This window comes from Lycium barbarum, chromosome 1 (genome assembly GCF_019175385.1).
Source record: "Lycium barbarum isolate Lr01 chromosome 1, ASM1917538v2, whole genome shotgun sequence".
In the NCBI taxonomy this organism is placed as follows: Eukaryota; Viridiplantae; Streptophyta; class Magnoliopsida; order Solanales; family Solanaceae; genus Lycium; species Lycium barbarum.
Window position 1 is genome coordinate 132,740,543 of NC_083337.1, and position 22,779 is coordinate 132,763,321.

The following is a 22,779-nucleotide window of genomic DNA, read 5'->3' on the forward strand; positions in this document are numbered from 1 at the left end:
TACGCCAACAATGTATCACATCTCAAGTACCAACAGTGGATATGCCAACATATATCAATAACTCAAGTACCAACAGTGGTTACGCCAATAATGTATCAAAGTACAATACCCAAAACGGGTATGTCAATCCTATCCGAATCAGGACAACAAGCGACATTCGTTATCTACCAATTACACATGGCATCAAGCCAACACAATTAAACAATCAAATACATATAACGGGGTGGCTAGTCCCCACACACATCAGGGCCTAACCTAAGGCAATATCCATCCCAACTTCACACCCGAAGGTTCACATGTTGTCTCCGAAATCATAATCTAAATATGTGATTCACTATATTAAGTCTCACTAAAGGTAAACCATAACCTACCTGGACTGCCGAACCGCAACACCAACAAGTCACTATATCGCCTTGCCCTTCCTCTGAAGCTCAGAACCAAAGTAGTCTAAGAATAATCGAATTCTAAATTATAAATCATGAATAATGATACTAATATTGTTATGATATCAATTAGGTCCAATTTAACCCTAGAAATTGGGAAAACGGGCCTACAAGGGCGAAACGGGAAATTCACAGGTAAAATACCAAATTGAATCCTAGGTAATCATAACCCCATCATTAATTATTGATTTAACTCAAGAATTATCCCCAAATCTGATTTCTAGTAAAAACTCCCAAATTGGATATGAACCCTAATTCTCCAAATTCGAAATTCAACATTAAAAGTGAAAGATATATGATTACTAAGCTTAGATTCATCAATTTTTAGCATCAACATCATCAATTTATCATATAGGACCCTAAGGGAAAATATCCCAAAACCCTTCTTCAAATTCCAACTCTAAGGGATTGTAAAAGGGAAAGGGGACTTCTAAGATGATTGTGATTAAGGAAGAGTAAAGGACTGGGCAAAGTTTACCTCCAAGAGTTTCTTCAAATTATCCCCAAGAACAGCTTTCCCAAGCTCCAATATCAAGATATGATATAAATGAGGGTCTAAGACTTATATAAGTCACATTAAATGAAATATCACCGCCCGTGACAGCCACGGCGGAGGGAGTGTCGCTACGGCGGTGCCGCTACGGCGGCTGGGATACCACCGCAGCGGTAGGGCCTCTATTTCCCACCACCGCCCCAGCGGTCATCACACCGCCATAGCGGTGCCGCCGGGGCGACTCTGGTGCCGCCATTGCGAGCACCAGACACCAGATTTCTCGAATTTCTCTAAGTCTTCAATCAGATTTTCAAGTTATTCTCGAGGCCATCTGCTCACAACCTGACCACCTAAACCCATACAAAAATACGCTACAAACGCACTCGTGATCTCAAAATTTCAAACGAAGGTCTCGTTGACTGAGCCAACCACCCGTGCCTACTTCCCATTTCCCATCCAAAGTCTCGAGATGCACCAAAATGCATTGGAAACCGAACCAATCATACATACAAATTCTAAACAATCATCCGGACCTCTCGGAGTTGACGAAACTCCGGAAAAGGTTCGTTCGCCCCAAAGTCAACCTCGGGTCAAAAGTGAGTCAATCAATGCTCGGAAGTGGCGAAAGTGCCAAAAGAGCTATAACGGCCAAACAGGTCGTTACACCAATACTAGAAAGCACTTCACCAACTAGAACTTTGAACTTCCATAATCTCCATAAGAAGAAAGAAATCTTAAAAGGAAAGCCTTTTACCCACATGTTCTGATAAATATCAGAAGATAGAGATTTCTTTCTAAACAATTCCCATGCACTTCATACCTAAAATTTACCAGAACTTGTCATTATCCACCAAGGTTCGTCCCATTGATATGATTTCTCTTGTATTACCAATTCCTAGGTAATTTATTCCACAATGTCCTCTGGTAATAACTACTGAAGTTTGTTCACATTCATCTGCCTTCAACTATTAGTTCTTCCAAGTCCTGCACACTTTCATCTACTGGGAAATCATGAGGAATGATATAGTATGTGCCCCTAGTCTTGTCCAGTTGTCAAACCAGACATTTGAAGTCCCACTCTCAGGCTCCTAGAAGATTATCTATTATACTTTAAATGAATTTAAATTATTCTAGAATCTATTCAGTGTAGGATGCCTATATTACATCTTTTAGGATGCGGCTTTTTCATGGATTTTTTGTGATGCAGAATGCTTTGTGCTAAGGGCTTGATAGAGAATAAGAGAGGTGTATTTAGGATTTTAAGAAGGTGGATACACTAGTTTTCGGGGTGACCTTTAGGTCTTAGCGTGAACTCAACAGTATCCCTTTGAAATATATTTTCAAAACTAATTTTATTCAAAATTTTCACATAAGTATATACTATGTATCTAAAATATTAGGATTGATCATTGAACCCATTGACTTATTATATCCTTCACTGCTGCTCAATTTAATATAAACAAATGGTTTAATTGTACAAACTTGAAAAAAATGACAGAAGAAGAATATGGATTTCAATGTGTCAATTTTGGGAATTTCGAAAGCAAAGAAAGAAAGAAAAAAAAAAAAGTACTTAAGTAAAATACAAGATGAGACACAAAACATGCACATCCTAACGGGTGGACTCCATTCTAGAAAAAGAAAGAAAAATACAACAAGTCAAACGTGAAATATGAATCTCGGGGCTCAATTCTAGAAAACGAAAAGCAAAACAACAAGATAGACGTGGGATTTGAAACCCCAATTTCATTTATAAAAGTGCACCCAATAAGTATTGCCCCATAGGACTCTTTGAGCTTGGGTGCACATATGCATAGTTAAGTAATTTTAGAAATGTACTCCCTCTATTCCAAAAATAAATGAATTTTTGGTATGTGGCACACCATTAAGAATATTTAATTAATAGCATTAATCAAAGGATTAGTTGACTATATTCACTTATTACTACTACTTAGAAGAGAAGAGGGAGTTTGGTCGTCCCTCTTCGTCGTCCGTTGATGGGCCTCATTATTTTTTTTTAATGGGCCCTATATTAAACAGGCCCTAAAAAAAATTGTGGATCCCATATATATTAAACAACAATTAATATTTAAAAAGAAAATGTGGTCCCCATATTAAATACCAACCAGTATTATAAAAAAAAAGTGAATCTCATATTTAAAAAACAAACAATGTAAAAAAAAAAAAAAGTGGGCCCCATATTAAACACCATGCGTATTCGTAGCGAACACTAATATAATAAAGTTTTAGATACGGAGGACAAATTACAATGTTATATCAATCGTGTTTTGAACATAGTACATATAAAAAAAAATTGGGCCCCATATTAAACAGGCCCATAAAAAAAATTGTAAAAAAAAAATTGTGGGCCCCATATATATTAAACAACAACTAATATTAAAAATAAATGTGGGCCCCATATTAAACACCATCCAGTATTAAAAAAAGGTGGAACCCACCACATCCAAACTCACGGGAAAAAAAAAAAGTGAACCCCATATTAACAAAATCATGTAATATTAAAAAAAAAAGTGAATCCCATATTAAAAAAACAAACAATGTTAAAAAAAAATTGTGGGCCCCATGTTAAATACCGTGCGTATTCGTAGCAAACACTAATATAATAAAGTTTTAAATACGGAGCACAAACTACAATGTTATATTAATCGTGTTTTGGACATAGTATCCCATATTGACAAAATCAAGCAATATATATAAAAGAAAATGAATCCCATATTAAAAAAATAAAAAATGTCAAAAAAAAAAAGTGCAGACTTTGTATTCTTAGCAAACACTAATATAATAAAGTTTTAGATACGGAGCATAAATTACAATATTATATCAATCGTGTTTTGAACAGAGTATATATAAAAAAAAAAATAAAAAAATGGGCCCCATATTAAACAGGCCCATTAAAAAAATTGTGGGCCCTATATATATTAAACAACAACTAATATTAAAAAAAAATGTGGGCCCCATATTAAACATCATCCAGTATTAAAAAAAATGGGAACCCACCACATCCAAACTCACGGGAAAAAAAAAAGTGAACCTCATATTAACAAAATCAAGCAATGTTAAAAAAAATAATTGTGGGCCCCATATTAAACACCGTGCGTATTCGTAGCAAACACTAATATAATAAATTTTTAAATACATAGCACAAATTACAATGTTATATTAATCGTTTTTTGAACATAGTATCCCACATTGACAAAATCAAGCAATATATATATAAAAAGAAAAATGAATCCCACATTGTGGGCCCCATATTAAACATCATCCAGTATTAACAACAAAGTGGAACCCACCACGTCCAAACTCACAGGGAAAAAAAAAGTGGACCCCATATTAACAAAATCAAGCAATATTGAAAAAAAAAAAAAAAGTGAATTCCATATTTAAAAAACAAACAATGTTAAAAAAAAAATGTGGGCCCATATTAAACACCATGCGTATTCGTAGCAAACACTAATATAATAAAGTTTTAAATACGCAGCACAAACTACAATGTTGTATTAATCGTGTTTTGAACATAGTATCCCATATTGACAAAATCAAGTTATTATGTTCACTAAATATACTTAAAATCCCCAAGATGTGGATTTCACTGGGCTGTTGTTGTTGTTGTAAATATACTTAAAATATTTATATTTTAAAATAAGATAGAATTTAATGCAAAAGACAACATGACAAGTAAAATGAGCTAAACCGAGAATATTTACCAACAATTAAAAAATAGTATTTCTTCGTTTAGATAGAAAATTAATTTCTACAACAAGTCTTCTCTTTTAAAAAATATTAATAAATTTGCCGATTTTGTATTCGTAGCAAACATTAATATAATAAAATTTTAGATACGGAGCACAAACTAAAATGTTATATTAATCATGTTTTAAACATAACATATACTCTCTCTATATATATATATATATATAATCACTATTCAAAGACAACTACATACACATAGATGCACTATAATCTAAAGTGCGCACGGGCATAAGCCGTCTAGTGTCTTACTAAAGTTGAAATGGCGAGTGCTGGGATTTGAAAAAACTATAAAAAGAAAGATAACTTGGAATTTTTTTACTTAATAACCTCTTGGTGAAAAAAATTCTGAATCAAAGATAAAGTCACAAAAATGCATTTATGTTGGATTGGAGGAAGTAGTATTATTATACATGATCTAGAGTGAGGAGTCTACCGATATGCCCCTGTGTGTGTACACAACAACGAAAGATATTCATATCTACTTACATACTCCTTCCGTCTCATATTAGTTGTCTACATTACTAAATATATCAGTCCTAAAATGTTTGTCCATTTACAAAACCAAGATAGAATTAATTAAGATTTTTCTATTTGGACCCTAGCATTAATTGTTTTTTTAAAGTAACCAATATTGATTAGAGTGCAATTTATTGGAGAGAGATAGGGGTAATGTGGTAAAAATACACTTTTATTTATGATTTCTTGAAGAGCGTGTAAAAAGGAAAGTGGACAAGTAATATGGAACAGAGGGAGTATATACTTAATGCACATAATATGTTAAAATAATAATTATAAGAAATAGTAGAAGATTTTGTAATAAATAAATAAAAGAAATGCATTATTTATACATGCTACAACAACAACAACAGTCCAATGAAATCCCACATCGTGGGGTCTGGGGAGGGTAGAGTGTACGCAGACCTTACTCCTACCAAGGTAGGATGGTTGTTTCCGAAAGACCCTCGGCTCAAGAAAAGCATAAAAGCATAAAAAAAGTCAGATAAGGCTAGGAAAATCAAAGCGACATGGAAAAGCAATAATATAAAATAAAATAATGCAATCGACACATATACCACAGGATAATCAAAGCACATAAAATAGCAGATAATAGCATAAATCGGAGCACAAGAAATTATACATGCTAATGAACTCAAATTAAAATCAATGATAATATGTATTAAAAACCATTATAAGTAATAACAGTAGATTTTGTAACAAATAAATAAAAACATTACATTATTTATAAAGGTTAATGAACTAAAATCAAAATCAATAATAAGATATAACATTATTTAAATTGGAGGTAAAACACATAGGTGGAAAAAATAAAACATCATATATAATATAAAAATATATCATATGGATAGATAATTGAAAATGTCAAAAGCACGAAAGACATTGCATATGTAGTGGTGTAAATTTTATTAAATTCAAATCCTTACAATAATTTTGGATTATATTAAATTTAACATATATTAGTCCAAATAAATCGTGAGCTAATGTAATTGGATTAATTGTTTAAGTCCAATAAATATGGATTTAATTATAAAGGTCCAAATGCATTGGGCTAGCCCAATTAATTGGGCTATAAATGACGAGCTCATTTTGTTAAGCCCAAGTGATGTCTTTTCCAAGAGGCCCAGCTTGGGGCCACGTGTCAAATGACGTGGTACGCCAAGTCAAACGAAGGAGCCAATAGGATCATGCCACGTGTCAAAATGATGCATCATGCCTAGTCAAATCAAAGGCTAATGAAGATGTGCCACATATGCAAGTGACATATTCTGACCAATCAAATATCACCATGTCAACTGAAATCTGATTGGTCGAAAGGAGTTCGCCTTATCAAAGCTCCTCAATCCTACAACTATAAATAGGGGCCTCATAATTTAGTAAAAGGGACCAGAAATTCTAACAAGAAGCCAACGAGAGCTCGTGGATCAAACGACGCAGATTTCTCTACAAGCTAAAAGCATTTAAGTATTTCTCTAGAAGTTCTAGAGATCCAGACAAAGATTCAAGATCAAGCTTCAAGCCCCTAAATCCAAGCACAAGTTCAAGATCAAGACCACCAGATTCAAGATTAAACTCAAAACCCCTTGAATTCAAGTATGAGTCGAGATCAAATCCATCAAGTTCAAGATCAAGCTCAAAAGCCCTTGAATTTATTATTGAATAGACGAATAAGAGGAATCATAGAGATTGTAACACTCATATTTAAAATCAAATATAACGATTGTTGCGATATTTTCCAGTCGTGATTACTATTTTCGAGACGCGAATTTTATTGTCTACAAATTCTGGCACGGCCAGTGGGACAATGTCTACCTCTCATCTCAACTTTTCGATCATCAAAGCTCAAGAACATTGAAATGACTTGAGAGAAGATCAACTCCAAATCAATTTCCTCCAAGGTTGCTAACTCCAAGTTCTCTGCTAATGTCAAAAGCATCCTCGATATTACCTTCGGTAGCATTGGACCAGTTAGGAGGAGCAAAGCAAGCATGTTGGGACAACAAGCACTCCAAGCGTCATCCGCAACAACTCATGTTTTCGGGTCTTCACCCCCAAAAGAAGCAAGATCCTCTACTAATGCATCGGAGGAAAGAAGCAGCATTGCTGAAAAGATTAAGAAGACTCTAGCTCTACTTGATCCCTCTGGATCCAAGATTTCTGCTATGAAGGAAGATGATGATACTTCAAGTGACAGATCCTCTCCACTCATACCACATGAAGTAAGCCAGTCAAAGATCAACTTATGCGACAATCCATGCTATTCTCCAACATCCCCAACAATTATGCAAGCAATGGTAACTAACGCTTCATCTATGGAGGAGATGTTGACACCCAATTTTGTCCCGTCTTCCCCAAAATATTTATCTACGCTTCCAATATTTTTGGCAACTTAAGAAATAATTATTTATACTTTACTACGATTATTAGCTTCTTATTAATATCAGCGTTTCATTATCCCATTGTAGTCACTGCTGTTATTATTTTCACTTTATTACTGTTACTACTACCACTATTATCATTATTATTATTATTATTATTATTATCATTATTATTATTATTATTATTATTTGTCATTATTATTATTACCGGTATTATTATAATTCGCATTATAATCATTTCAGCATTTTTACCATCTTATGCACACGCATCGCATTTATTTTTGCGCAGTTAAATAATAGCGTTTATTCACTGATTGAACTTTAAAAATATTATCGCACGGCTATTATGACGTCATATAATTTTATTTTTTATCCGAGCACCAATAAATACATACTTTTATATTAGGTGATGTTTTAGCACACATTAGTATATAGTTAATTAAAATAGGTCTCTTATTTAAATTTAGAAGCCCAATTTGTTTCTTTCATTCAGTCAATATTAGCCCAAACCCGAGTCCAATCAACCCAGATGTTTTTCGGACCAGCCCATTGGCACCCAAATAATGAGCAACCCAAAATATTAATTCAGTCAATAATTAAATCCTAAAACCATTTGGGCTAAAGCTTAATTCGTTGAAACCAATTCACTACCCGAAGACCAGCCCACTACCCGCCTAAATCGGCCCACTACCTAAACCATTCGACCCAGCCCATACCCTTCGGCCGACCCAGTCCATATCCCTCTTTACCACTTCACTAACCTAACCCTACACAAAACACCAACACCGCTTCCCTTTCCCTTTCCTTTCCTTTCCTCTCTTTCTCTCTCTCTCTCTCTCTCTCTCTCCTTGACCAAAAATGGCGATTTCACAGACGCCTTTTGTTCCCACAGGTCTTGCATGGCCATTTCGGGGAAAGGAAGTTAATGCTCTTCCTTTCCCCGTCCGTGTTCAACCATTTGTAAGTCGTCTTCTTCCTCCCTTTTCTGTTGTCGATCTGAAACATTTTAATGGACTTCATCCGTTTGTGAAGCAAAAATCTTTTCTTTATCAGTTCTTTTCATTTTCGAGTACAAGTTTTAATGGATTTTGTCCATTTCCCTTCTTTTTCTGATCGAGTAGGTCAAAATACCTACAAATCTGAACGTTGATCCACAAAAACCCTGCCCAAATTTTTGAACTCCAGCAAAACCCTAATCTAGATCCTATAAATAATTGCTAGTTAGGTCATTGAAATAGAAGTTCTTTAGCCGCCCAAATTCCTTAAAAAAAAAAAATCTAGAGCCGCCTCGAATCCCCTTGAAAATATAAGTCTGGAGCCACCCAAATCCCCCTTAAAAAACATTAGTTTTCAACAGTTACAATGTTCTTGATATCGACTCAAAAATATTGAATCTGTTTCTGTTTGTTTTGCCTCTGCTATTGGTTCGGATCCGAGTATATACAAACTCGGAGTTTGCGGTGTTTCGAGGTATATCGGAGATTCGAAGCCTCATTTCGCGGCACCCGAAGAAGGTAATTCTCCTTTCCCTTTTGTGTCCTTTTTTATTTTATTTTAGGTTTATTTGTTCTGTGTTAGTTCATTTTACTGCTTCTATGTGATTTGTGTATGTAGTTTAAATATCTGTATATGAGTTAGGATAGTCGGGTTCTATGTATGAATCATATTCGTGTTCAGTTTGACTTAGTTAAAAGGAATAGGATTATGTGAAATAATTTACCTAGTTATTAAGCATGCTAATCAGATCAATAATGTTCTTATGTAGGATAACTAAGCTTATTTGATATGTTAAGTTAGTTCAACATGGTCTAAACCCTGCTATTTAAATCTTAGATATATTAATCTCATTTAGCTAAGCATGCTTAGATGTCTTGGTTCTTACTCATCACTGGCTGTTTATATGGTTAGCCGCGATTAGTTACTATGCCAATGTAGGTTCACTATTTCATTTGTTGAAGAACCGTACCATATTTAGCCTGATCTGCTTTAATAAAGATGATATACATTACTTTGATTGGGTTGCTGAAACTGTGATCATAATCAAAGGAGAAAGATCCTCCTGTTTTGCTTAATAATTGAATTGCCTAGCCTGCTTAAGTTAGTTTAATCCAATGAAGTTTTATATGATGAGTTATTTTACAGTTAAGCATGATTGGATATTTGTTTGGCTTAGCCTAGTCAAAGTACGTTTTTATGTTATCATAGCATGATTGGATATTTGTTTGGATATTTTCCCGCATGCTGTCTCTTTTTTTTCCCCTTTGCACATTACTCTTCCTCTGTGATTTTGTTCCTTGATTTAGGTCATTTTCATTTTTTGCATATTTTGATGTTTTAATGAGTTTGGGGAGATTCGTTCAGTCCTAATGTTGTTTGAATTTGGTAACTAATTTCCTTGTTCGGTTTAGTTTCATTTCAATTCAGTCATGTTTATTTCCGAATTCATATGGATTAGTTCTGTTACAAAGTTGTTTTTCTACCTCATATATGATCCTCTTGCTCTTGCTATTCATTTATTCATTCCCTTCATGTCTGAGTCAAGCAAATTCAATAGATTAAGTGTGCATTGATATGGTTCAGTAATCTGTTGTTTCAAGTTTAAGTAGGAGTTCAGTTTAGCTTTTAATTAAAGAAGCATATTTCAATTCTTTTTTTTTTTATCCTAGCATGGAATGGTTATAGCTGTGAATTCTATGTGTGTGTTCCTTCTCTAGCCTGTTACGGATGGTTATAGAAATTGTAGTGCAAATGAATTTATCTTTTGGAATGTGAAATTTAAGTGCTCTGCTTCGTCTCTAAGGCTAAATCGAGTTAATCTGGTCCTAAGCATGAAGTTTGACACTGTTTTTTGGATCTCAAAAATGAATCAAAAGATTTCTAAAAGCTACATATTATAACATGTATGAATCTGTGATTTGTGTAAGGTTAAAAGAATACCTTTGTAGTTTTAGTCGAGCAGAGTTACGAGCTACTGGCAGGGTGATGTTTTGCTTTAGTCATTAGTATTTTGCCCTGTTAATATAAAGAATGCGGACTGAAAATATGCCCGAATGCTACAAATGTCCTACCTGAGTTCAGTAGATGTTAGTATATCGCCAATCTGCCATGTCTAGATTTTGTGCATTTTGTGTGAGCGAAATATATTTAGTAGGTTCTGCATATAGACTGCATTATCAGCATTGGTTTGTTTAAATTTTGCGTGTGTTACAAACATATTTCGTTTGAAATGTGTGTATAAATGTATATTATAAGTATATTGTGGTCAGCACATTGATAGGGAGGTTAGTTGGTCATTATGGATCAAGCTTGAACCCTCCCCGGTGTTAGCCATGCCTGGGATTCATGAAATCCCTTGGAACTTGTGCAACATCGAGAAGACGGGGGCAAAAGCTTTCTGATATTAACCTTCTAAGCATCCTTATGAATGTGTATACACGAAATATACTTAAATATACACAGTATATACATAATCCACTGGTCTGTTTTGAATTTACATTATATATGTTTAGCTTTATTTATTGGTTACGTACTAATCCTTTTCTTTCGTTTTTATGCATGACCATCGCATACGAGTCCAAGGGACTCGTCTTCTTCCGCATTCGGTGTTGGGCCAAAGCCCAACGAAACATTATTCTCGTGTCCAGCCCATCCGCAGCATATATATATATATATATATATATATATATATATATATATAAAAAAAAAAAAAAAACTGGGCCAAGGCCCAACAACAGCAACAGTTCGTAGCAATTGGCCTGAAATGGGCCGATCCATTCGATTTTTTTATCCCCTATACCTTACTTTTTTATTGTGTATTTTTTATTTGCCTTGTATGACTAACACTTTATCTTATTTTTGTCTCTTAGCTTAGATGAATTATAGGAGAATTAGTATGGATAGTTTTAGTAGTAATGGGTAGTTATTTTAAGGGAAAACTAATAGTTAATTCTACCGGTTTCGTTCTCTTCCTTTTTTATTTCTAAAATTGTTATAGTACCTATAATATTTACTTTTATTAAAACAATTGATTTTCAAGGACGTGAAGCCGTGAACATATATTTTGAATTAAGATCACGTTTTATTCTTACTATCTTAGAAAATTTTAAAACGTCACTAAGACGCAAATAGGAACTCAAGTATATTTTGTAAACAATTTTTCAAGATTTATCCAATTTTATGCATATTTTTCAGCCGAACGTAGTTAATGAAAATAATAAAAAGGAGAAAGAAAACTCATGTCTTTTGCATCATATTTATAAAATAAATCTAGATTTTTGTTTGCATCGTCATATTCACATAACATAATTTTATCCAAGGTTCAGATTTGCTAAATCTTCTTTTAAAAGCTATTGTTTATATGCGATTCCTTATTTAAAATTCACGCAAGTTATGATGGAATTGTTTTTATTAAAATAAAATGGTATTAAGATGTATGATTTATAAAAAAGGATTTTTGGCCTTTGAAAATAATTATTTCCTTATGCAAGTTTAGGAACGCGTTATATTATTTATTTGCAAGGTTTCTCTATTAAATTACGTATATGCACTCTATGAGGCATCTTTCTTAAAATTACTTATAAAATATTATTTATTTTGATATTAACCTAAGTTTGGTCGGTAACCATTAATTAATGGATTCTAAAGGATGCCTAACCCCTTCCCTTTAGGATAATAAAAAACCCTTACCTAGAATCACACTAATTAAGTAGACCATTAACGGAGTTTAGTTTTAACTTTGCCTTAGTTAATATTTAGGTGTCCTAATTCATCTTTAAAATTAATTAGGTGGCGACTCTTTAAAATAAACAAAATAGGAATCACCAATATGTTGTACTCTACTTTGACCCGTTTAAATGGGGTATAACAGGAGACACTAGCAAACTTGACAAAGGTAATCGACGGCTTGGCCAAGCATGTGCAAAATCAAGATGCTCGGATTGAGAAGTTGATGGACAAGATGGATGGATTAATGGAAGGAGAATCCAGCCACGCACCTGGGAAGGGTCCAGAAATACAAGAGACTGAACCTCATGCAAAACAAGCATCGCCTACCAAGGAAATTCCAGTTTCTTCTAAAGGGACGACTTCACTTGACTGACTAAAGGAGTTCATCGAAGGGACTATCAAGGATATGTACGAATTTTCTGCCAAGTCTTCTTTTACTTACGGAAATCCGTACACTGCAAGAATTGGTAGCCTCAAGATGCCCGCCGGTTATAAACCTCCCAAATTTCAACAATTTGAAGGTAAGGGAAATCTAAAGCAACATGTTGCACATTTTGTTGAAACATGTAACAACACTGGGACCTATGGACACTACCTTGTCAAGCAGTTCGTCCGCTCCCTCAAGGGAAATGCCTTTGACTAGTACACTGATCTTGAGCCTAATTCTATCGATAGTTGGGAGAACCTAGAGCAAGAGTTCCTCAATCACTTATAGCACAAGGCGTGCCGTGAGCAAGGTCAAACTTACAAGCACTAGCCAAAGGAAGGACGAATCAGTTATCGACTTCATCAATCGATGGAGAAATGCAAGTCTAAAATGCAAAGATAGGCTCAGCGAAGCTTCTGTGATAGAGATATGTATCCAACGAATGCATTTGGGGCTTCACTACATTTTGCAAGGAATTAAGACAAAGTCTTTTGAAGAACTAGCTACTCGTGCTCATGACATGGAGTTGAGCATGTCTTCCACTGAAAATGAAGTAATGCATGTCTACGACTCTCGCAAAGAAAAGGACAAGCGGGAGCCCAAGAAATGAAGCAAGTTCATTCCTAAGAGTGACAACAAAGAGTCCATGAATATCAATGTCTCGCCTGTAATTTTTACTACGAAGGTGAGAAAGAAGCCGAGTATGAAAACAACTTCCTTCCAAGCAACACAAGCCGAAACTCGACCTTGAAGGAGATGCAATAAAGAGAATACCCCTTCCTGGATTCTGATATCCCTAAAAATTTTGATGAACTGCATGAACTGAAACTCATCGAGTTACCAGAGATGAAGCGGCCCAATGAAGCTGGAAGAACAAACGACCCAAACTATTGGAAGTATCATCGACTTGTGGGTCACCCTCTTGAGAAGTTCTTTGTCTTCAAGGACAGAGTTATGCAGCTGGCTAATGAAAATAAGATTCTGCTTGACGATGAGAAGGAAAGTTCGAATCAAGTCTCTATCATTGACTAGCGACAACTCATCATTGACTACTTGAGTTATGGGATACCGCCAGAAGACTCAAGAAGAAGAGCTAAAATTCATTGTCGTGCACCTCAATTCCTTTACTACAAGGATATTTTATATAGAAGATCTTTTGAAGGAGTACTCTTGCTATGTTTGGGGGAGGATGAAGCAGTCCAAGCTTTGCAAGAAGCACATTCTGGAGTATGTGGATCACATCAATCTGGACCAAAGCTCCACTCCCACATAAAAAGGATGAGATATTATTGGTCAACAATGGTGAAAGATTGCTTGGACTATGCTTGAAGACGCAAGGCTTGTCAGTTTCATGCGAATTTTATACATCAGCCGCCCGAAGCATTACACCCGACTATCGCATCTTGGCCATTTGACGCTTTGGGGTTGGACGTCGTTGGTCTGTTGCTGAAATCATCTGGTGGACACTTGTACATCTTGGATGCAACTGATTACTTCTCAAAATGGGCCAAAGTTGTCGCTCTTAAAGACGTGAAGAAGGAGAATATTACGAACTTCATTCAAGTAAATATCATCTACCGCTTCGACATTCCTCATTACTTAATAACGGACAATGGCAAGCCATTTGATAACAAATTGATGAATAAGATTTATGATCTCTTCGATTTCAAGCAGCGTAAATCTTTTATGTATCATGCTGCCGCCAACGGTCTAGCTGAAGCGTTCAATAAGACTTTGTGTAACTTGTTGAAGAAGGTTGTCTCCAAGTCCAAACGAGATTGGCATGAACGAATGGAAGAAGCTTTGTGGGAATATAGGATGACTTACCGCACACCAACGCAAGCAATCCCATACTCACTTGATTAAGGAGTTGAAGCAGTACTACCGCTTGAGCGTCAATACCTTCTTTACGACTTACTATTCAAGAAGGGCTCCCTGAAGAGGAAAATGCTCGATTGTGTCTTGCAGAGTTAGAAGCACTTGATGAGAAAGGCTGGAGGCTCAACAAAATCTTGAATGTTATCAAGCCCGTCTATCTCATTCCTTCAACAAAAAGGTTCGCTTGAGGTCCTTCCAAGTGGGAGACCAAGTCCTTGCAGTAAGAAGACCCATCAACGATTCCCATAAGTCTGGGGGGAAATTTACCTCAAAATTGGACGGACCATATGTCGTACAAGAAGCATATTCAAGTGGCGCTTACAAATTTGTTGATGCGGATGGCATGAGGATCGGTCCTATCAATGCAAAGTTCTTGAAAACGTACTATCCTTGAAGCAAGATGATGCTCTTTGACGTACGAGCATAAAATGCATATTACTCCTGGCCCGCAAGAGTATAAACTGTGCACTACCCAAAAAAAAAAAAAAATCAGACTGTTAGATTGAAAACCTCGCGAGAGGTGACCTAGGCAAAAGTTAGGACACAAAAAAAAATGTCCACTAGGTTGAAACCTCGTGAGAGGCAGCCTAGGTAAAATTTAAGACACAAGAAAAAACTCATTTTTCTGAACTACGGAATGACTTGATCCTCTTCACCGAGGTACATAAGCCGCTTAGAGTTTCATTCTAAGCTCAGTCTCATGAGTTTAAAAAAAAACTAACTCTATATGTTGTTTGAGTGAAGTATGACGGAATAAAATCCACCCGGCCAGACATATGTAAATCATATACATAAGCACCATTTCATTGAAATAGGGACCTTCACTAAAGGCTGATGGTTCAATGGGGGCAAATCTTCATAGAAATGAGTTTCTCCAACGGGATTACTACAATCTCTTAGCAAGTGGTCAATTCAGCAAGTTGAAGTCTGCAAATCTTTCAATTTTCAAGTTGAAGTCCTCAAATCCGCCAACTCCTCAAATTGAAGTCCAAAGCCACTACATCTGCAAGTTGAAGTCTTAAAATAGAGGAAGACTTCAAGTTGAAGTTTCAAATCCACTATGTCTGCAAGTTGAAGTCTTAAAATCGAGCAAGTCTTCAAGTTGAAGTTTCAAATCCATCAAGTCTGCAAGATGAAGTCTTAAAATCAAGCAAGTCTTCAAGTTGAAGTTTCAAATCCACCATGTCTGTAAGTTGAAGTCTTAAAAGCAAGTATTCAAGTTGAAGTTTCAAATCCACCATTTTTGCAAGTTGAACTCTTAAAATGTGGGAAGTCTGCAAGTTAAAGTTTCAAATCCGCTATGTCTGCAAGTTGAAGTTTCAAATCCGCTATGTCTGCAAGTTAAAGTCTCCAAACCCATCGAGTCTTCAAGTTGGAGTTTCAAGTCCACCACGGGGCAAGTTGAAGTATTTAAAGTTCGCCAAATATAGTCTTCAAGCTGAGGCCTTCTGAATTTCCAGTCTTAAGGTGGATAATTTATATTCCTTTGGACCTTAAGATGTCCTTTTGCGGATCCGTCAATAAAAGGAGCCAAACTTGTCAGTCTCAAGGTGCCGGAGGCAATGCTAATCTCTCGCACCCTAAGCTGATTAGTTTGTAAATTTGTCTTTGATATTCCGTCAATATGGACATTTAGCATTGTGGATTTATCCTTTGATATTCTGTTGATATGGTCAGATGGCATCGTGGATTAGTCCTTTGGTATTCCGTCGATATGGACATTTGGCGTCGTGGATTTATCCTTTGATATTCCGTTGATAAGGTCATGTGGCGTCGTGGATTAGTCCTTTGATATTCCGTCAATATGGACATTTGGCGTCATGGATTTATCCTTTGATATTCTGTCTATAAGGGCATTCCGTCGATACAGACATTTCGTCAAAGTGGGCATTCCGTCAATAAGTACACTCCATCGATATGGATTTTCTGCAGATATGAAAATTCCATCGATAGGGACACTTCGTCAAAGTGGGCATTCCGTCGATAAGGACATTACATTGATAAAGATACCGTCGATAGGGACACTTCGTCGATAAGGACAATCCGTCAAAGTGGGCATTTCGTTTCGTCGATAAGGACACTATCGATAAGGACATTTCGTCGATAAGGACATTTCGTCGATAAGAACACTCCGTTGATATGGGGGGCATTCTGTCGATAAGGACATTCCGTTATTGTGGTTCAAAAATAGATCCTCTGCTGCAAAAGAAAAAGGAAACATTAAACGCAAAAAAAAAGGAAGAAAATTACCTTCGCTTCAGCAATTCTTGATCGTCAAAACTCGAAGTTAAATTGACTTGAGGACGTGTTGAGTGATGCCAGATGAACATGAAGAGGGATTTATATAGTTGGTGAAAGATAGGACTAAAATATATCTAGTCGATGTGGGATCAGATTCGGTTGCTGGACACTCCATGTCCAAGTAAAAGTTCCCTGAAGATTTGATGCCTTTTCGGCTTTGAAAGTCTAAGAATTCATCACTTGAAGAGTATGCATAACACGTGAAACAAGTTAATGACCTTCAGATGCAAAAGTGGTCACATGCAGACATTAAATACCATGAACAAAAGCTATAAGTCATCTTAGTTTTCGACAAGGTGAGATGTCTAAGTTGTAAATTGCCTCTATTTACACACAGAAAAAAAGTGAATTGCCATTATTAATACTTCAAGTCTAGTCTTTAAAAGTTTACACTTCAACAAAACTTGAAGCAGGGGGCATTTGTAGTGGTGTAAATTTTATTAAATTCAAATTCGTACAATAATTTTGGATTATATTAAATTCAAGATATATTAGTCCAAATAAATCGTGGGCTAATGTAATTGGATTAATTGTTTAAGTCGAATAAATATGAATTTAATTAAAAAGGTCCAAATGCATTGGGCTAGCCCATTTAATTGGGCTATAAATGACGATCTTATTTTGTTAAGCCCAAGATGATGTCTTTTCCAAGAGGCCCAGCTTGGTGCTACGTGTCAAATGACGTGGTACGCCAAGTCAAACAAAGGAGCCAATAGGATCATGCCACGTGTCAAAATGATGCAGCATGCCTAGTCAAATCAAAGGCCGATGAAGATGCGCTACGTGTACAAGTGACATGTTCTAACCAATCAAATATCGCCATGTCAACTGAAATCTGATTAGCTGAAAGGAGTTCGTCCTTATCACAACTCCTTCATTCTACAACTATAAATAGGGGCCTCATAATTCAGAAAAAAGGACTAAAAATTATAACAAGAAGCCAGAGAGAGCTCGTGGATCAAACGCAAGTAGATTTCTCTACAAGCTAAAAGCATTCAAACATTCAAGTATTCCGCTAGAAGTTCTAGAGATCCAGACGAAGATTCAAGATCAAGCTTCAAGCCCCTAAATCCAAGCACAAGTTCAAGATCAAGACCACCAGATTCAAGATTAAGCTCAAAAGCCCTTGAATTCAAGTACAAGTCGAGATCAAATCCATCAAGTTCAAGATCAAACTCAAAAGCCCTTGAATTTATTATTGAAAAGACGAATTAGATGAATCATAGAGATTGTAACACACATATTCTGAAATCAAATACAACGATTGTTGCGATATTTTCCTGTCTTGATAATTATTTTCTCGACGCGAATTTTATTGTCTACAGCATAATCTAGGACAAGAGATTGTCAATTACTCAAAGTTAAAGAGGGACTTTGATTCTTAAAACAAAATTAAGATGTGTGAACGATTTTCACCCATAAATTATATAACAAATAGCATATTCATGGTTATTTACTTTTTGGAGCTTATAACAAGCATGTTAATTCAATAAAAGTAAATAAATCTTCGGGACCCTTCTAAATTTGGCATATTTTATTTAGTAGGCATTTGGCCATGAAATAAAATATTTTTCACTTTTTTTTAAATTTTGTTGAAGTTTAAGATGGAGTTGTGTTTGGTTATACTTTTTGCAAAGAATATTTGGTTGTTTGAACGTATTGAAAGTGAAAAAGGTGAAAATAGGTTTTTAGGTGTTTTTTTCAAATTTCAAATACAATTTCAAGTTGTATTTGAAATTTTCATGGCCAAACGCTAATTCCGGGAAAAAAAATTCCGAAAAAAAGTGAAAAATTCTCATGGCCAAACGGGTCCTTAGTGCACAGTTAAATTATCTTTTGTTCTTATTATCTCCCTAAATTTGGCAATTTGATTGTCTTAACCCCCTAGACATTAATATAGCAAAGAGCATGAATACACTATCTTTTAGGCGCGTCAAATTTTAAAAAAATGGAATTTCAATTGTGTTCTTTGTCTTTAAGATGCAATAAAAATTAATTTCAACTGTTTGTATTTTTTTTAGGACCAAATCTATTAAAAATTTGATTGAAGCTCCATCGCTCTTATCTGAAAAAAACAAGCCATCCTAATTAATGAAGTTCAATCCAAGTTCCTTATAATTTTGACCTGCAAAGTAACATAGTTAAAAGATAATAAAATAGATTTAATTTTTAAAAATGTTATGTATGACAAATTAATTCACGCCGTAACGCATCTGTCTCCCCCCATCACAAGTGAGATTGATAAAGAGAGTTTGAGAGTACATATGCCCAAAAGTAATTAGGACTGAGCAAAATTTTAAATTTATAATAAATAAAACATGCCAATTTTGTCGAGATTCAGAAACATTTTACCTAAATAAAATTTAAGGTCGACAATATAAAAACTAAAAAATGTAATTAATTCTTTCCAACTAACAACTATATATGCCAAAATATATTAGGTAAAATGATTTGAAAAGTCAATGTTTTCCAATAGTTGCAATTACATAAAATATGTGATTTTTAGTATTTATGCATCTCGTTATAACTATGTAAATCCTCCTTCATAAAGTTAAAGAATCCATGTCTTAACTCACATAAAAAAAAGTTAAATTATTCGATTCTTGTTCCACTTTTGGAACAAATAGAGTATCTAAAATAGTACTTCCTTCTATCTGAGCTTGAACATGGTTGAGAAAATTTATGTACAAATCCTATAGACCTTTTCCTTATGTTAATTAAATCTAAAAAAGTTTGTTTGGCCAAAATTTTAAGAACGGCTTATTTTGATATTTATCAAAATAGCTTTATATAATAGTGCTTTGGAAAATCACAAGTTTTTGGTCGAGTTATCTAAAAATATTTTTGTTATATTTGATAAATATTTTGTAGTTTTATCAATAACATTAATAATTACGCTTCAGTCCTTAACAAGTTAGAGTCAACTATATAATTCTCCATTGATCATGTTTTCCCATTTAAGCTCAACTCATGTCATGAATAAAAGTTAAAGTGAAAAATACATTAATAATAATAATATGTAAAAATGAGACCTTCATTTTATTATTTGCATTTCAATTTGAGCTTTGAGTATGTGTAAGTTTATTTTACTATTTAGCACTTGCGGATATGGTTTGGATAGAGACCCGAGTGCATGCAGTCAAAACTCCTTTATATCTCCTACTATTATTCTAATGCTAGGGACACCTTCTCATGCCATTTATAGGTTTAACTGGGAATTTGTCAGCACTTCGCGCGGTTGTGAAAATAAAAGAATTTCTAACTAAAGAATTAATATTGTTTACTCTCCGTAATGCTATATTTACTCTATTCTCCAACCATAACATTATCAATTAATTTTATTAAATTATCAAAGTAAATACTAAATGGTACATAAAATTAAGCTCAACAAATTTAACCTCGATCGAATGAGAGATGATATATTCTTAAGCAATAAGCTAAAATATGTACTCCTTTATAACCAACTAGTATACTTGTCCTCGCTTCGCGCGGTCGTAAAAAATAATTCTCAACAAATACAAAATCATAGATTTAATGAAAGAAAAATGGAAATACAAAAAAAAAAAAAAGTAAATAAGTAAAATGGTGAAATCCACACATTTAATCTAAAATACTCCCTCATCTTATTTTATGTAATGTAAAAGTATTGTTGTTTGGAAAGTTAAATAATTTTTTCTTTGCCTACAATATTTCCAAACTTAAAATATTTTAAATCACTAGCTATGTTGAAAAGTCAAAATTGAGTGTTTTGACTCAGAATCCCTTCACATAGATTGACACAAAGAGAGTAATTATTCTTACGAAAATAATATTTTACGATATAATTGTACAAAATATAAAACTAACATGACTAAAATGAATTTTTTTTTTATAGATATACTAAAATGTAAGTGAGCAATATGGAGAGCGATAAAAAAGGGAATAAAAACACTAACACGTATTTGTTAGCCTCAAGCCTCTTTCTAAGAACATCAATTTGATACAAAAACAAAGAAAATTAAAATCTCAGAAGAATTGCAATGCTAAATAAAAATAATAGGTATATAAAAAAAGGCACATGCTTCTCATAAACACATATAGATTGATACTCAAATAAGAGGTCAAGACCCTTCCAGTATTGTATCCTCCAACACATTTCAATGGACCCTTGAAGTGTTCCTCTAAAATTTAAAAGCTTAGACACATCTTCTTTCCTCTCCTTCCTCTGTTAGGTCTAAAATTCCTTATTGCACTCTTCAATCCATTAAAAGAGAAGGACTTAACATTGAAGGGAACAAACTTTCGCCTTCAGATCTTGGAGTATAAAGGGTATCAACACTGCTTTTCCAACAACTATAAGATGGAATACTTACACTTGTTAGAATACAAAAATGGAAATTTTAGAGGAATTAGAACCTGCAAGACGAAATAGTAGAACATGGCATTGCTCAGTCACATTTGCTAACAATATAATCATAATTTAACCTAAAAAGCCTCAAATTGTAATCAGAAGAAAGTATATTCATACACTAATCAACTTAAGTCACGGGATTTAGTAACGATAGTAATTTCTTATAATTGCTTTTACTCTCCACTAATTCTTTATTCATTAATTTTCCTTTAATTCAGTTAATGAATGTGGACAATTATAGACTAATTGATAGAGTGTTTTTAATTTTCAGTAAATATTTTGAGGGAATATAAGAGAAAAATGTCAAAAAGCTGACAAAAATAAATAAATATCAATGATGATCTAATAGGGTGCCACATCACTTATATATATATGTGGCCACATGCTATGTTGACGAATTCATAATCATGGTATATATTCATATGTTTGTCCGAATGATTCATCCTACCATAACATCCATCCTTCTCGCCTAACGAAATCACCTAAATCATTCTCCATGAACAGTACTGTGGTGTAGACCATTCCTTCCATAGGCGTTACAAGTAACTTGCAAGCTTAAAACTCTGAAAATAGTGCATGTTTTGGAAAACTTAGTCAGGCAAATACATACCAAAAAATAACCAACAATCCTTATAAACTTGTAACAGAAGTTATACTCTATTTTGTTGTCATTCAAGTTTGGCATAAACGCTTGATTAGTTTGTAGTAAATCCATAGAACCAAAATCTGAAAAATAACAAAATAAATACAAACAACAAATTAAGTAAGTCGTAAAAAATGATAAGTTAATTTATCTTTTAAAGTAAGAAAAGCCATCTTTATCCATTTAATCTTTCGAAAGTAAGACCGTTTCGAAACATAACCAAGCTAATCTCTTATAGGGTGGGAACATAGATTGCACTTAATACATGAAACATCATATATAGTAGTACCACCTCGGCACCTCCATAGCTAAACGCCAAAAACAAAAGTACCTAACATGGGAGGAAATTTGACCAATAACATATATTGCAAAGAGAAGAAAAATAAAAGAAAACATGTATCGGATAATTATAAGGTGAAACGCTAGAAATATTCTCTTAAACTCGGTGACTATTCATCTTATGGTCACTTTTGATAATTGAGAACTCTGACCTGAGCAGAGACTAACTGGATTGAGGGGATTAGCACTAAATATATTATTGAAATAACTTGATTTTAACAAAGTAAAGCCAATACTGATTTTAACAAAGTAAATCCAATACCCTCCAGACTCCAACATGAGTATTTCAACCCCGGTACTTTTGTTTTTGTCGTTTGGTTTGAGGTCAAAATAGTCCCGGGATTACAATCCCGGGACTAATTTATACCATCTGTTGGTATTATTTTATACCATCTGAAAGATGGTATAAAATAATACCAGTATAAGTGGGTTAAGAAGGTATAAGTTGAGTTAATCCAGCACTAATTTTTATACC

General features: G+C 34.4%; 1 long non-coding RNA gene across 1 annotated transcript; it reads right to left on the reverse strand.

Annotated features, from left to right (window-relative positions):
* Positions 1–20,872: 20,872 nt before the first annotated feature.
* Positions 20,873–22,532, reverse strand: LOC132603539 (uncharacterized). Its single transcript, XR_009568397.1, has 3 exons — positions 21,979–22,532; positions 21,771–21,885; positions 20,873–21,264 (listed from the first exon to the last, which is right to left on the reverse strand). It is a non-coding gene; the product is annotated as an uncharacterized LOC132603539 (long non-coding RNA).
* Positions 22,533–22,779: the final 247 nt, after the last annotated feature.